We start from the raw sequence: 14238 nt of genomic DNA, 5'->3' as shown, positions 1-14238 counted from the left end.
TTTAATTTTTAAGTAAGCACTGAGGTAAAGACTTCATGAAAGATTTTGGTTTGGGCCAGTACGAAGAGTAATGGATGTTGGAATACCTTCTGCCAGTTAAAAAAAAAAAAAAAAAAACAAAACTATAAAATTGGAAAGGTATATAAGCATTATAGGAATATATTAGAAACAAATTATGAAGATGTAAGCTTCCACCTTAAGGAAACAATTTAAGTAGAGAGAGGAAAGTTAAATAGCCCTACATGTACTAAAGAACATGAATTTGCAATTTAAGATCTTCTAGTAAATAATGCTGTGGTGCTCCCAGCCCAGGAACCACACTTTGAGAATCATTGTCTTAGGCGTCTGAGGTCTACAAGCCTCCTTTAATTATCTGTGTGTGGTATAACATTCTTGGTAAATGTTTGTTGAATAGAATTGATCGTATGGCATGGTACCAGGTACAGAAAGTCCCTTCCCTTGAAACACCTAATACTTCTTTTTTAACCTTTTTTCCTTGGTAAGGAACTTTTGTCCTTCTCTCTAATGCATTTCAGAAAATGTATATTCCTGCTGATATGGGAAAGGTTTCATTTCTTATGTTTGTGAAATTATATCTGAATAAGAATGCCTCAGGGTTTCCTTGGTACATATACGTCATATACATCATTATAGCCCATCATGAACATTGTGGGCTATAATGTTCCTAGGTATGCTACTTTAACTGAAAATCTTCAATCCTGTTTCATAAGTTAAACCAAAAGTAACACTGATCCTCTTTCTAGCAATGGCAATTTGTTATTTTGCTCTGGGGGCAGTGGAAGGGTAGACTGGATGACGTCTCTGCGTGCCTTTGCCTTTGCCTTGGCATTATAGTTCCTTCAAATACTGTGCTGTCCATTTTTAAAAGAAAAGAACCAAATTATAGCATCCCAACTGCTTGTTAACCTTCTTGAATTTTATCCAGCATGAATCAGTATTCAGCTGATGGTTGAAAATTTTCTAAAGTGAACAGCATTTTGGAGACTATTAAAAGCCTTTTTAGAAAGTCAGATAGTGACTCTGGGCAATGAATTAGCTTAACCTGCAGGAGGAAACTGTACATCAGCTGAGAGGTCTTCTTTGAATCAGGTGGCAAGCATTCTTGGGCAGAGTGTTTATTTAAAGAAACTTGAATGTATTGACATTTATTGGGCTGTTACAGAAATTAGGTTCATAAATAGTGCCAACCTCTATGAAATAAAAATTAATTAAGTGGCTTAATTACACATCAAAGTCCCCTTTTAACCCCAGCTACTTGACATGATTGAGAAAATATGAAGCAGACTCTTCTGTCGAAATCATTTCATAAAATTTGTTACAGAGCACAATATTCAGAAAAACCCTAATTCTGATATGTGTCACACAATAACTTTCAGAAATGCACCAAAATGCTGATTGTGATTATGTCTACATAGTGGTTTTATAGTGGATTTTAATTTCTTCTTTATATCAAAACAATTGATGTTAGTTGCAACTCATATTTTAAGTATACTTACAAATATGTTCAACAGAGTGTGTATTTGAAATTGCTATGGTTTATTATAAAAGTGTTAAAGCAGGATGTACAATATGCTGCTTCATGAACATAATATATTTGTGATATATTCATGTGTAGAGGTATATGAATGTATACCAAAATGATAGGAAAAGATATCATCAGGAGTCATCTCTAGATGATGGGAAATAAGCTACGTTGGTTATATTTTTGGTTATTTCTCTTTTTTTTGTATAAAACCTTAATTCCTAGTTCATAAAGTTTTTTAAAAAGCAATCGCAGCAAGCATGAGAATCAGTATTTCTTCTAGCTTTAGCAAAGGTGAAAAGCTGGTGCTGCCCCCACCTGGGACAGCCTTGCTTTCCAGGAACAGACAATGAAGGTGGAACAGACTCTAAGAGAATGTAGTTGGATGCTTATGGACTGGGCAGCTATTATGGACACCCGGGCCTGCTGATTCTATTTCAGTTTTCAAGATGAAAACTCTGGTCTGAGCTCATTGCATAGGGTTGGGATTTAGATGACTGCCAGATTTTAGGTCACGAGACGTCTGGGTCACAGCCAGGAAGGTAGAAACCTAGCGTCAAAGTCACTGGGCAGTCACTGTCCAGCTACCTGGCAATATAGCAGAGAAATAGGGAGATACGGAAAAAAGCGTTTTTGTTTTGTTTTCTTTTCCTTAGTTTTTTAAATGTTTCACCTGATTTCCAGTTTTGCTAAGAATGCACTTCTCTTTCAAGTTTCTTCAGAAAGCATGGAGAAAGTCAGTGACCTCTGCAGGGTCCTCATTGTTTCCCAGGCTGTCAACACCGCTTTCCTTTGAGCCCTACTCTGTTGTCCTAGAGAAGGTGCCGTAATCTGATGAGCCAGGGTCATTAGTCCTGGGACACAGGCTTACTGCCTGGCAGCTCATCAGGACTAGAAAGCATTCTTGCTGCTTGACCTGCTTCAGCCACTTGCCACCCACCTCCACTCCATTAGCTCAGATGTGTCAGTGACCCAGGTGCATGGTTACTTCCTGAATAACCAACAGTGGTGTAGCCCAGTCTTAGCGTTATCTTCATGCCTAGCCGTTTTTTATTTGTTCTTTCAGCAAAGATTTAATGAGCACCTACTGCATGCCAGACACTGGAGATTTCTTGGTAAACAAGACAAAGCCGGCCGGGCGCGGTGGCTCACGCTTGTAATCCCAGCACTTTGGGAGGCCGAGGCGGGCGGATCACGAGGTCAGGAGATTGAGACCACGGTGAAACCCCGTCTCTACTAAAAATACAAAAAAAAAAAAATTAGCCGGGCGTGGTGGCGGGCGCCTGTAGTCCCAGCTACTAGGAGAGGCTGAGGCAGGAGAATGGCGTGAACCCGGAAGGCGGAGCTTGCAGTGAGCCGAGATCGCGCCACTGCACTCCAGCCTGGGCGACAGAGCGAGACTCCGTCTCAAAAAAAAAAAAAAAAAAAAAGACAAAGCCCCCTGTCCTTATGGATTTTCCCTTTTAGGGTAGGAGCCAGAAATTAAAGTGAGTGAAAAAGAAACGTTCAATATAATGTTGGGCAGTGACACCTTAAACAACAAACAAGGCATTGGAATAGATAGAAAGTGACAGAGGTAGGAGTAGTACTCCTATTTTCGATAGGGTGGTGGGGAAGGAAACACTCACCTGAGGAAGTGGCATTCAGCAGATTTGAATGAAGTGCACTGTAGAAACAAGAGGAAGATCTGGATGAAAATGGCTCAGGTAGAGGGAACTGCAAATGTAAAGGGTCTGAGGCAGAATGAGCTTTGGTAGTCAAACTTCGTCAGGGAAGTGTTTTCTAAGAGTTGATCTAGCTATGTTGCCCAGGCTGGAGTGCTGTGGTGCGATCAATGCAGCTTCAAATTCCTGTGCTCAAGCAATCCTCCTGCCTCAACCTTGCGAGTAGCTAGGACTACAAGTGTGTGCCACCACACCCGGCTTTTATTTTATTTTATTACTTTATTTTATTTTATTTTAATTTAATTTTTGTAGAGATGAGATCTTCTCCCTATGTTGTCCAGGCTAGTCTTGAACTCCTGGGCTCGCATTCCTCCCTCCTTGGCCTCCCAGAGGTGCTGGGATTTCACAAAGAAATGTTAAAATACCTACATAGCTGTTCAGTGGACCAATTTATGAGGGATGGTGAGGTCTTTTACCCACCTCCAGCCATATAATCAGTAAAATATTATTTAGTTTGCCTTCTTATTTACAGAGATTGAGAGCTTCTAGCCATTCAGTGGGATTCCATGTCTGAACTGATAACTTTATATTTTAACAGCGAATTGCTGTGCAGTAATATCTAAACACATTTACTGGTGATACCTGTTTTTATGAACATCTGTTCAGTGAACACTTATTGATCTTACCTGATTGATTGGATGTGATGGAGGAGACAGCAGGACACAGAGTTGCTTAAGTGTTCAGAGTCCTAGAGAATCAGGAGAGTTGGTTGTGAGAAGGCCAGGGAGTAAAGGTCAAGAAAGAGGGCGTGGTTGGCACCCAAGAGGACCCAGGATGCAAGAACTGAACCTGAGCTATGGGTTTGGAGCTGAGATGTCACTGCTGGCCTTACTGGGAGCACTGCCAGTTGAGTGCTTGGTCTGACAGATGTGGCTGAGGAGTGACTAAGAGGTGAGAAGTGACTAGACCTCCCACCGTTTTGAGAAACATGAAAGAGCAAGAAAGGAATGAGCATAGACAGCTTGACAGTAATATGAATGGAGCCAAGAGATTTTTTTGTAAGAGGCTTCTGTGTTCTTGTTTTTTCATGACAGGAAGTCAATTGTTTGTCATTCTGTCTTCACAGAATAAACAGTTGCCCCCACACCCTATTTTTAAACATGTTTAATACTTCTTACAGCTGCATAGTTTTCCAGATATTCAAAGAGGTTTCACCTACATGATCTCATTGATCTTCCTGAGAGGATGGTACCAAATATTATGCCTGTTTATTTCTTAGATGAAGGCCTCAAAGCTCAGAGATTGTAGCTTAGACATTACCCTGCTATCAAGTTGTTTTGTTACATACTCTCCCTAGCCCAGAGTTCGTGAACCTATATTCACAGCATTAACTAATCATGATTTGCCCCATATTTAACTGGTTATGCTTTGGTTATCTTAGAAAAGAACCCAGGGCATTTATGAGATAAAACTTGCAGGGCAGATTGCTTTTCAGGGCTGGGCACGGTGGCTCATGCCTGTAATCCCAGCACTTTGGGAGGCTGAGGTGGGCAGATCACGAGGTCAGGAGATCGAGACCATCCTGGCTAACACGACGAAACCCGTCTCTACTAAAAAAATACAGAAAATTAGCCAGGCGTGGTGGCAGGCACCTGTAGTCCCAGCTACTTGGGAGGCTGAGGCTCCTGCCTCTGTTCACACCTAGAGCTCACACCTCTTCTAGCTTTAGCAAAGGTGAAAAGCTGGTGCTGCCCCCACCTGGGACAGCCTTGCTTTCCAGGAACAGACAGTGAAGGTGGAACAGACTCTAAGAGAATGTAGTTGGATGCTTATGGACTGGGCAGCTATTATGGACACCCAGGCCTGCTGATTCTATTTCAGTTTTCAGGGTGAAAACTCTGGTCTGAGCTCATTGCATAGGGTTGGGATTTAGATGACTGCCAGATTTAGGTCACGAGACGTCTGGGTCACAGCCAGGAAGGTAGAAATCTAGCGTCCAGCTAGAATAGTGTGAGCCCGGGAGGCAGAGCTTGCAGTGAGCCGAGATCGCACCACTGCACTCCAGCCTGGGCCACAGAGCGAGACTCTGTCTCAAAAAAAAAAAAAAAAAAAAAAAAAAGAAGCTTTTCAGAATCCCCTCCACTACCTCCTTCCATATCCTCCTGCACACACACGTTGGTCTCACCCGCCTTGCATATCACTGCTGCATATCTATTTGTGTGCGTGCATGTGCACACACATGCTCCGCCTACCGTGCATACACACCCTTGCTGCACACAAAACCTCAAATTCAGTTACCTTCAAATGTCATAATTAGATACACCTCAGTCCTAGACTCAAGGGACCCTTACCCACAAACCCTGGCCACCCACTCTTTTTAATACTTTATTCTTTCTGGGGTTTGGGCTTGGGGTAGAAAAGTAAAGTTAGGATTGATTTTAAAAGATCAGATGAGAGGTCATAAATAAATCCCTGGTATCAATAATAAACATTCAACTGATCATTACATTTTTGCTGAATTTGCTTTCGCTCTTCAAAAATGCAACCCTGTAGAACTTGAATGAAACAGTTTTTGTTAAAGTTTGACCTAAAGCTATAGTTGTTTGCATGCTTTCGTCCTTTAGGATATTTTTTGAGCAGCAAGGATTAACCATTCAGCATCGGGTTTTATCAGCACAAAACTTGAATTATCATAGTTTTTATTCTGGCCTGATCTCAGCCCGAAAATATGAAGAGAAGGTTCATAATGTTGATAATTTATTAGCTTTTGCAGAATGTCTATGTGATGTATCTTTGCTGTTTACCTGGTGCTATACATCTATTTTATCTTGTTAGCTCCTCTCCCCAACCCCCTACAACAAGAGTTAAACGTCTTTATTTCTTATACATATCAAAAACTCATCAAGAAAAAGGGGTAGCATATGCTTTTATTGTCTATGGCGTTTAGAATGGAACTTTGCATATTATAGAAGCCTCATGTATAGAACATTCTTTATTATTAGCCCTTTTCCTATTTTACACTCCACACGTATTTTAGATTTGTTAATGTAATTAATACATAAACATAAATATATATATGTTATACATATGTCCTACATATGTCCTTGTAGAGTCTTCACTTTCATATATTTCAGAAATTTTCTTAAGGAAAGAAGAATTAAAATATCTAGATTCCAATTATCTATGAATCACTTTTTGAAAAAAAATATGGATAAGAATTAAGACTTTGGAAGGCAGGGCCTAGGTGCTTGTGTAATTTCCTCCCACCTTTGTTTTAGAATCGATATTAAGGATTTGGAAGGATAGGGAATATTACTGTAATGAAGACAGTAACAAACAATCTATGATGTGAAGAACTAAATCTCATTATTCTTATTTGACTAAGACACAATTATCATTCAAATTTTAATTGAAAATATCCCTGGGGCATTGGTCGATCTGGGTGAGTTTTTTGATGGTTGGACTTGAATAGAAAAGAGCTAAAAATATAAGACCTCCTCACATAGACTTTCCTAGTCAGTGTTGCTCGTTTTTTTGGCGGTGTATACTTGGGCAAGTCCTGGAACAACAAGTACTTCTCTGAAATGCTAACTACATGAGAGGAATGATGGAAACTAAAAAAGTTTCCATCAAATTAGGCTTTAGATTCTTTACCTTAACCCCTTGCAAACTGGGCAGAAAAGTTCAATTTATTAATATTTCAATGCGTTTTATCTTCCTTATAAAGTACTCTGTACCCTGCAAATACATTTTTGCTCTAAATCACTTTTATGAAACGAATTATAAAAACCCATTAAATTAAAACAAAAAGTTTCATAGAATATTAACCAAAAATGCAAAATTATTGGTAATATATAGAAAATATCTAAGGAGATACCACCTCTTTATAGATACTGTATTTTGTGGTTTCAATGTCTGTGACTGGTTAGCTCTGCTGTTTAGGCTTTTTGGGTTCACTGATAATGTTTGATCCCCAATTAGGATAGGTAATTTGAGTCTGTTTCATAGTCACAGGCAACACTAACAATATCTGGTCAATTTATAATACAAACCATTTGTCAAGAAGGAGTTTCAGAAAGCATGGAAAGAGAACATGGAAATACAAGTAAAACCAGTAGCAGAGCTTGTGGCATTTTTACTAAAAGTACATCCTAAACTGTGTGTCGTTGTGCAGGTACAATTGCCATTTCAACTGGTACTTGAGCAATACCTCCTGCTCGAGCCTTTCAGTCATACCACACGTAAGGGTAGTACGCAGATGTATGTTAGTTTAAATTTTAGTATGCTGTTTCCTTCTGGAAAATAAATGTTTCTTGTCTTTGCTACTTCAGCCTTTTTTCTTCTTCTCGACTCAGTGGGACTCTCCTCTAACGTTTATTCTTATAATTTTAGAGCTGAAGAGAACTTTGGAGATGCTCTAAGCCAGCATCCTCCTTTTGTGGCTGAAGAGCACAGGACAGACAGAGTAAATGGCTTGCCTGTGTCATAGGGCTGGCTAAACAGAAACTAGAGTCTAGGTTTCTGAATTTATAATTAGGGAGTTGTAGTTGGACTTTGGAGAGGCTAAGGGCATAAACACACAACTCCCAAAATATGTGCCTAGGCACTTTGGGTATCACTGCCAACTCAGGGGTGCTGTCTGCAGAGTATTTAAAAATTTCAAGGGAAAAATGGCAACGTCTATCAAATACTATGCAAACTCCTACCTCTAGACAGTTCCCTTTTAAAAAATATCTGATTGCAGTATATTTCTATCGATAGTGGCATATTTTTGCAAAGTCGAGGGTTTGGTGTGTACTGTGATAACAAGCTGGTGAAAATCAAAGTGGGAGAGGAAATGAGGTTTGTGATATTTAGTAGGATCCTATGGTATGAGAGGTTGGCAGGGTACACCCACATCCCATTAGTAAGTAGTGGGAGTGATTTAAGAATAGAATAAAAATACTATTTTTTCTTGAAATTATTATTTGTTATATTCTCAAATGGTGCTAAATTGCTGGGTCAAAGGTAGTTATTGGTTGTTTGTTTGTTTGTTTTGAGACGGAGTCTCTGTTGCCCAGGCTGGAGTGTAGTGATGCGATCTCGGCTGACTGCAACCACTGCCTCCTGGGTTCAAGCGATTCTCCCACTTCAGCCTTCCAAATAGCTGGGACCGCAGGTGCACACCACCGTGCCCAGCTCATTTTTGTATTTTTAGTAGAGACAGGGTTTCACCATGTTGGTCAGGCTGGTCTCGAACTCCTGACCTCGCGATCTGCCTGCCTTGGCCTCCCAAAGTGCTGGGATTACAGGCATGAGCCACCGCACCCAACAGTTATTAGTTTTTTTGTACCAAACTATTTAATCAATGGAACTCTAAGGAATTGCTCCTGCCCCGGGGCACTGTGCAGAAGTTACTGAGATGCTCTGATTTGAAAAGTTTGGGAACCTCTGACTTCCTGGGTAAAGCCTCTTACAAAAGGAAAGAGAAAGGAGGAGTAAGGGCAAATGGAATTAGGCATATTCAGCCGCGAAGGGAAATGGAACAACGCTCCCAAGATTATTCCATCTCTGCCTAGCTGGCACAATGGCTGCAACAGCAGATATTCAAGGCAAAGTTGCTGCCTGCCCAGTATTTGAGGAAGATAAATTATCAGGCTTCTGCTTCCAAAGCGTTTTTATCTTAAGAACCTTTATGGGGATTGTTAACTGTTCGTCACATGCCCTACCACTTAGGTTTCAGGCCCTATAATTAGATTCCGGGCACTGTGGTTTGAGGGGATACTATAATGAAGACAATATCAGAACACTTGGAGGTGAACTTGGAGCTCCAGAGGGCATGACTATTCCTTACTCACCTTTCATAGATCTGCCTTTAGTTTTCTTGTCTGAGTCATTTTTTCCCATGGAGTCAATTCTCTAAAAACTGTGAGCCAATTCTTTTTAGTTTTTTTATTGTCTCACTTGTTTGTAGATCTTCCCAAGAACATGGTGGAGTGAACATTAAAAAATATGTATAGGAGGAGTAAATATATTTTTAGAAGATTATAAAGTTATAATTTGGAAACTGGAGAAGGAAAATAAGTCCAATATTTCTTCCTCACAGGTACTCTGAAAATTTTGAAGCCGAGGTAAGCCTGGCCTTTTGTTCCTAAGAATCTCTTCTCTGCCGGGCAAGGTGGCTCATGCCTGTAATCCCAACACTTTGGGAGGCCGAGGCAGGTGGATCGCTTGAGCTCAGGAGTTTGAGACCAGCCCTGCCAGCATGGCGAAACTCCGTCTGTACTAAAAAACAAAAAAAATTAGCCGGGTGTGGTGGCACATGCCTGTAGTCCCAACTACTTGAGGGACTGAGGCAGGAGGATCGCTTGAGCCTGAAAGGTTGAGGCTGCAGTGAGCCAAGATCGTGCCATTGTACTTCAGCATGGGTGATGAAGTGAGACCCTGTCTCCAAAAAAAACCACAAGAAAATCTTTTATATCATTGCAAATGCATAGTGTTTATTCGTAGTGGGTATTCAGTTTTGTATTCTGTTTTTCCTCCCACTTCTGGGAGGTGGTGTAGCATAGTGACCTGGATCCAAGCTTTGGTCTCAGACAAATGAGATTCTCATTGCAACGGTGAGACCAAGGGCAAAGAGCTGAAGTTCTGAATCTCAGTTCTATACCTACAAAATGAAGATAATAATACCTACTTCATAGGCCCTGTGAGGTTTATATAAAATATTTGTAAGGTGTTTATTATAGTATCTAGCACATACTAGGGACCAGTAAACAGTACTTGTTAATAGAAACATTTCCCCTTTGCCACATAGTCTTTCTGACCTTATTTTATTTTATTTTTATTTTATTTTATTTTATTTTATTCTGAGACGAAGTCTTGCTCTATTACCCAGGCTGGAGTGCAGTGGCGCAGTCTCAGCTCATTGCAACCTCCGCCTCCCGGGTTCAAGAGATTCTCCTGCCTCAGCCTCCCTAGTAGCTGGGACTACAGGCGCCCGCCAACATGCCCGGCTAATTTTTGTATTTTTAGTAGAGACGGGATTTCACCGTGTTAGCCAGGATGGTCTCGAGATCCTGACCCTGTGATCTACCTGCCTCAGCCTCCCAAAGTGCTGGCATTACAGTAGGCGTGACCCACTGTGCCCAGCCATGACCATATTTTAGTAAGTGCATGATAGTGTGTCAGTTGTGTATACGTTAATATTTGCATCACCATTCTTCTAATTCTGGATTCTTAGGTACCTCTAAATTTGCACTTAGAATTTTAAAACAGTCTTTAGTCATTCATCAGATTTACTAAATTCACACTATGTTCAAGGACCTTGGCTTGCTGTTGACACAGGGTTCACAGTGGCACTGTCCCTGGCCTTGAGGTGCTCACAGTCTGAAGAAGAGATGTGTACAAATAACTGTGCCCTGTGGTAAACACCATCAGTGTCCAACTTATTGAGAAAGTGTAGAGGAGAGAACAAAAATGTCAGACTCTGCCTAGAGGGCTCAGGGAAGTCAGCCCAGGCTGAAATACAATGATGCAGTCATGGCTCGCTACAGCCTTGGCCTCCTGGGCTCAAGCGATCCTCCCACTTCAGCCTTCTGTGTAGCTGGGACTACAGGTGCGCACCATCACACCTGGCTAATTTTTTAAAAAATTTTCTGTGGAGATAGGGTCTCACTGTGTTGCTCAGGCTGGTGTCAATAATGGACATTTTGAGTGCCTATAGTTTATATTTTCTAGATTTATAGTTTACCTCTAATAGTTGGTTTTTATGTGGTATATTTGGTTTTCAGCCAATTTTATCTTCCCAGGACTTAATCTCTGATTCCTTCATGTGGACCAGGGTGTGGGCAACTGTTTCTGCAGAATCAGTATTTAACCTTCATATGCTGAAACAGATTAAACTCAGTAGATAGTATAAAACTAAGATATTTTAATCCTATAACTGGCTAAGACTCTAGATGAAAATTTTAAATCCAGCACCGCCTCTCCCCACAAAGTTCAATTAACACAGTAAAAATGAACGTATGTTTGCCCAGAAATTATTAATTTATAACACAATTGATTTTTGAAAACTTTATTTTCAAACTAACATTTTTTCCAAATTTGAGTATTATATTTGTTTTAAAAAATCCTTATAAAAGCAGTTTCAGTTCTGACGTGGATTGCAAATCATAAAACAACTTGCTGATGAAGCTTAGATTTCTAAAATGCTTTATCTTTAGTTTTCAAGTTAACTTTGAGGTTTTATCTTCTGTTTGTCAAGTCAAGCCTCTTGTGACCTTTCTCCCTGAATGAGCAGAGTTAGCTATCTGAAATGTCAGGAGTTTGTACCACCAAGGGTAGATTTGCTGGAAAGCTTTTAGTTGGACTGCACTGGCTTGTTTAAATAGCCAAACACCTGCTAGGCAAGCCCTGCGCATGTGAGTGGCTATATATGTTCCTTCCTTTAGGATTTGCAAGGCTGGAGCACAAAGACAGCGATTGTTACCCAATAAGCAGTAGTCACACACTTCTACCAATCGCCTTAGGAGGGCTGGTTACCATGGAATCCACCATCTGTTCACTCCCCACCGGAATGTGATTATCCTTGCTGGGCTGGGAACTGGGGAAAGCAGGGGAGCCTGTGCTGGGTGAGATTATCTGCAATGGACCGGGTTAATGGGAGGCTTGCTTTGGCTCGCTGGAAGAACAAATGAAGGGAGTTTTACTTCAACCATTTGTGACTTCTGGCCAAGAGGAATAAATTCAGCTTTTATAAGGTAAGTAACCCTAGTAATATGTATCCAGTTTGTAGTACGTTTATGTGGGGGCATTATCTCCATGTGGTCCAAGGAAAGTGAGCTCTAAGCTCTTTTTAAAGAAACCTCCAGCGTCATACACTTCTCTTGTATTGATTTTATGCAGTTCAATAATGCCTATGCAATTACATGTTGATTTTGGAAAATGAAAAAAATTTAATCTTTTAAACTGTTTTCTGCTTGTGAAATTGTTTTATGACTCCTGAAAGTGGCAAAAGGACAGTCATTTTTAATGGTTTTTCAGAATGAATTACACTGGTATTCTTTCTGAAATACGCCCATGGCCCCAACGTGTTCAATGCCTGTTCTTATTTTTTGAAAAAATAACTTGGGTCAGGGACGTTTGTAGGTTATGATTTAATTAATGATTATTCTGGCCCACATGACTGACCCACTATTCCTAGCTGATGTTTTGAAATGTGATGTTTGTGCAGTTTTATTTTGCAATGCTTTGGCCCAAGTTTCAAGGGCCTGAGCATGTGGAAACAATGTGGCAGTGCTTTAAGGCATGCATGCAGGCACCGTGTAAAGGAAGGGCACGACGAGGAAGACCAGCTTCTGTTTCAAGGGCTTCCTTTGTTTTTCTATTTCAACAGCCCTTAAAATGTGTGTTGCATATTGTGAGCAGTAGAAGGAGATTTGGGTCCTAACAAACGGATGACTGACATTTTTCTGTGCGGCTAAGAGGTTGGTAGCTCAAACAAGGGACTTCTATGTCCTTTGTAAAGCAGCATTGTATCCCCTTCCCCAAAACTGTGCCCTAAAATATAAATGTGAAAAAACAAAAAGAGTGCTGTCTATACTCTGGATACTTCTTTTGTGTAAGTTTTTTTTTTTTTTTTTTATCATTGAAACCATAGGGCCAGTGCTCTGTGAGTCTAACTGGGTCTGCCATTTTTACTTGGTAGGGGAAAGGTTGCAAGAAAAGGCTTGGCTCATGCAGATTCAGTCTTTCTAATTGTGCTGTGCTGCTGTCATCTTGGACATTTGTGTCAGTGGCTGCCCGGAGAGTTAGAAAAGGTTATTGCTCATAGTCCCTAATTGTTTCATTTTCTTTTTAAAATGATAATATAAAATTAGATAACCTCATATTAGTCAAGGACTCATGTTCTTACTTCAAGAACAGGTTTTTAGGGCAGACAGTTGTGAGTTCTTGGTGTTAATTGTAGTTGACTTTAAAATCTTACCCTCTTTTGTGCTTACTGGTATTTATACATCATTATTATTACTTTTTAAAAGTTTTTTTCTTAAGGTACAAAATTAGTTTAGCTACATACTAGCTCTAAGAAGCATCTTTTAATAATAGTAGATATATGTCTGCCTGAAAATTTCCTTAGCATAATCTAAAAATGTTCAAGCCAATGTAATAGTATTGGAATAATTTTTTTTACCCATAAATGTCAGTCTTTCATAAGCAATATAAGGTTTGGGAGGAAATTAGGTAATTTGAAAGCCTCATGTATGATTATGTGTTCATGTTGCTTTAATTACCATTATCTTAGAATCCAGAAAAAGGCTGTGAGTGAATGGGTCTGAAGTGTGTGGCATCCGTGTACTTGGGATGTAGTTACTTAGAGCAATTGAGGTGGGCTAGATAAATCTGTACACTTCTCAAGTTCCTAGTGTTGGTGAATTTACTTACTCTTTTCTTTTTGTTATTGAGGTAAAGTTTTAAGATTGTGTTTTTAATTGGATGTTAATGTTAGAAAATATCCCAGCATTTTGAGTATTGGCAGGCATGTATATATTTTCAAGTGTAAGCATGTTGCATTGACCAAATTTCCAGAGTAATAAGTAATAAAACCACAGGTTTTTCAAAATGTTTTTAAAAAGCTTTGTCCAATCCACCGCTAACAAGAAACTTAGTGGTTCTTGAGGGTAACCCTTTACAGTAATAGGTGAAGAGTGGGCAGCAGGGACAGTCCTTGGAGCATCTATGATCCCAACCAGGGTACCTACGGGACAGGAGTGCACAGTCATGACTGTCCTGCACATGAAGGACCTGGTGAGATGTCCACTTCCATGCACAGCACTGTCAGCAGTGAGACCTGCCACTATGCACACAGCTTCTTATAGTAAGGAATTTAAGATTTAGAATGTACTGAATTTGCGGGTCCACTATGAAGCACTGCTTTCTGATTCTCACCATCCTTACTTGTGGGGGTGAAGAGAGGTGCTAGATTTCCGAGGTGTCTGTGCTTTCTTCCAACTTCTCCAACTGTCTGAGGGCTTGGTGCTTTTCAATTCTTTAATA

At 40.2% G+C, this 14238-nt stretch overlaps 1 protein-coding gene across 6 annotated transcripts in view; it reads left to right on the top strand.

The window, feature by feature from the left end:
• FGD4 (FYVE, RhoGEF and PH domain containing 4) overlaps positions 1-14238 on the top strand; it is a 248049-nt gene that overhangs the window by 103420 nt on the left and 130391 nt on the right. For 3 of the 6 annotated variants that reach the window (XM_032159969.2, XM_032159968.2, XM_058442942.1), the window contains exon 1: positions 11778-11945. The exons of 2 other annotated variants lie outside the window; for them this stretch is intronic. The gene's annotated coding sequence lies outside the window, so the exon portion shown is untranslated. Of the gene's footprint in view, positions 1-11777; positions 11946-12580; positions 12672-14238 lie in introns of those variants that run through there. One more of the 6 variants, XM_058442943.1, reaches the window with a different exon arrangement.

The sequence above is a fragment of the Hylobates moloch genome, unplaced genomic scaffold (genome assembly GCF_009828535.3).
Source record: "Hylobates moloch isolate HMO894 unplaced genomic scaffold, HMol_V3 SCAFFOLD_8, whole genome shotgun sequence".
Taxonomy (NCBI): domain Eukaryota; kingdom Metazoa; phylum Chordata; class Mammalia; order Primates; family Hylobatidae; genus Hylobates; species Hylobates moloch.
This window is presented reverse-complemented; position numbering and strand designations above follow the sequence as displayed.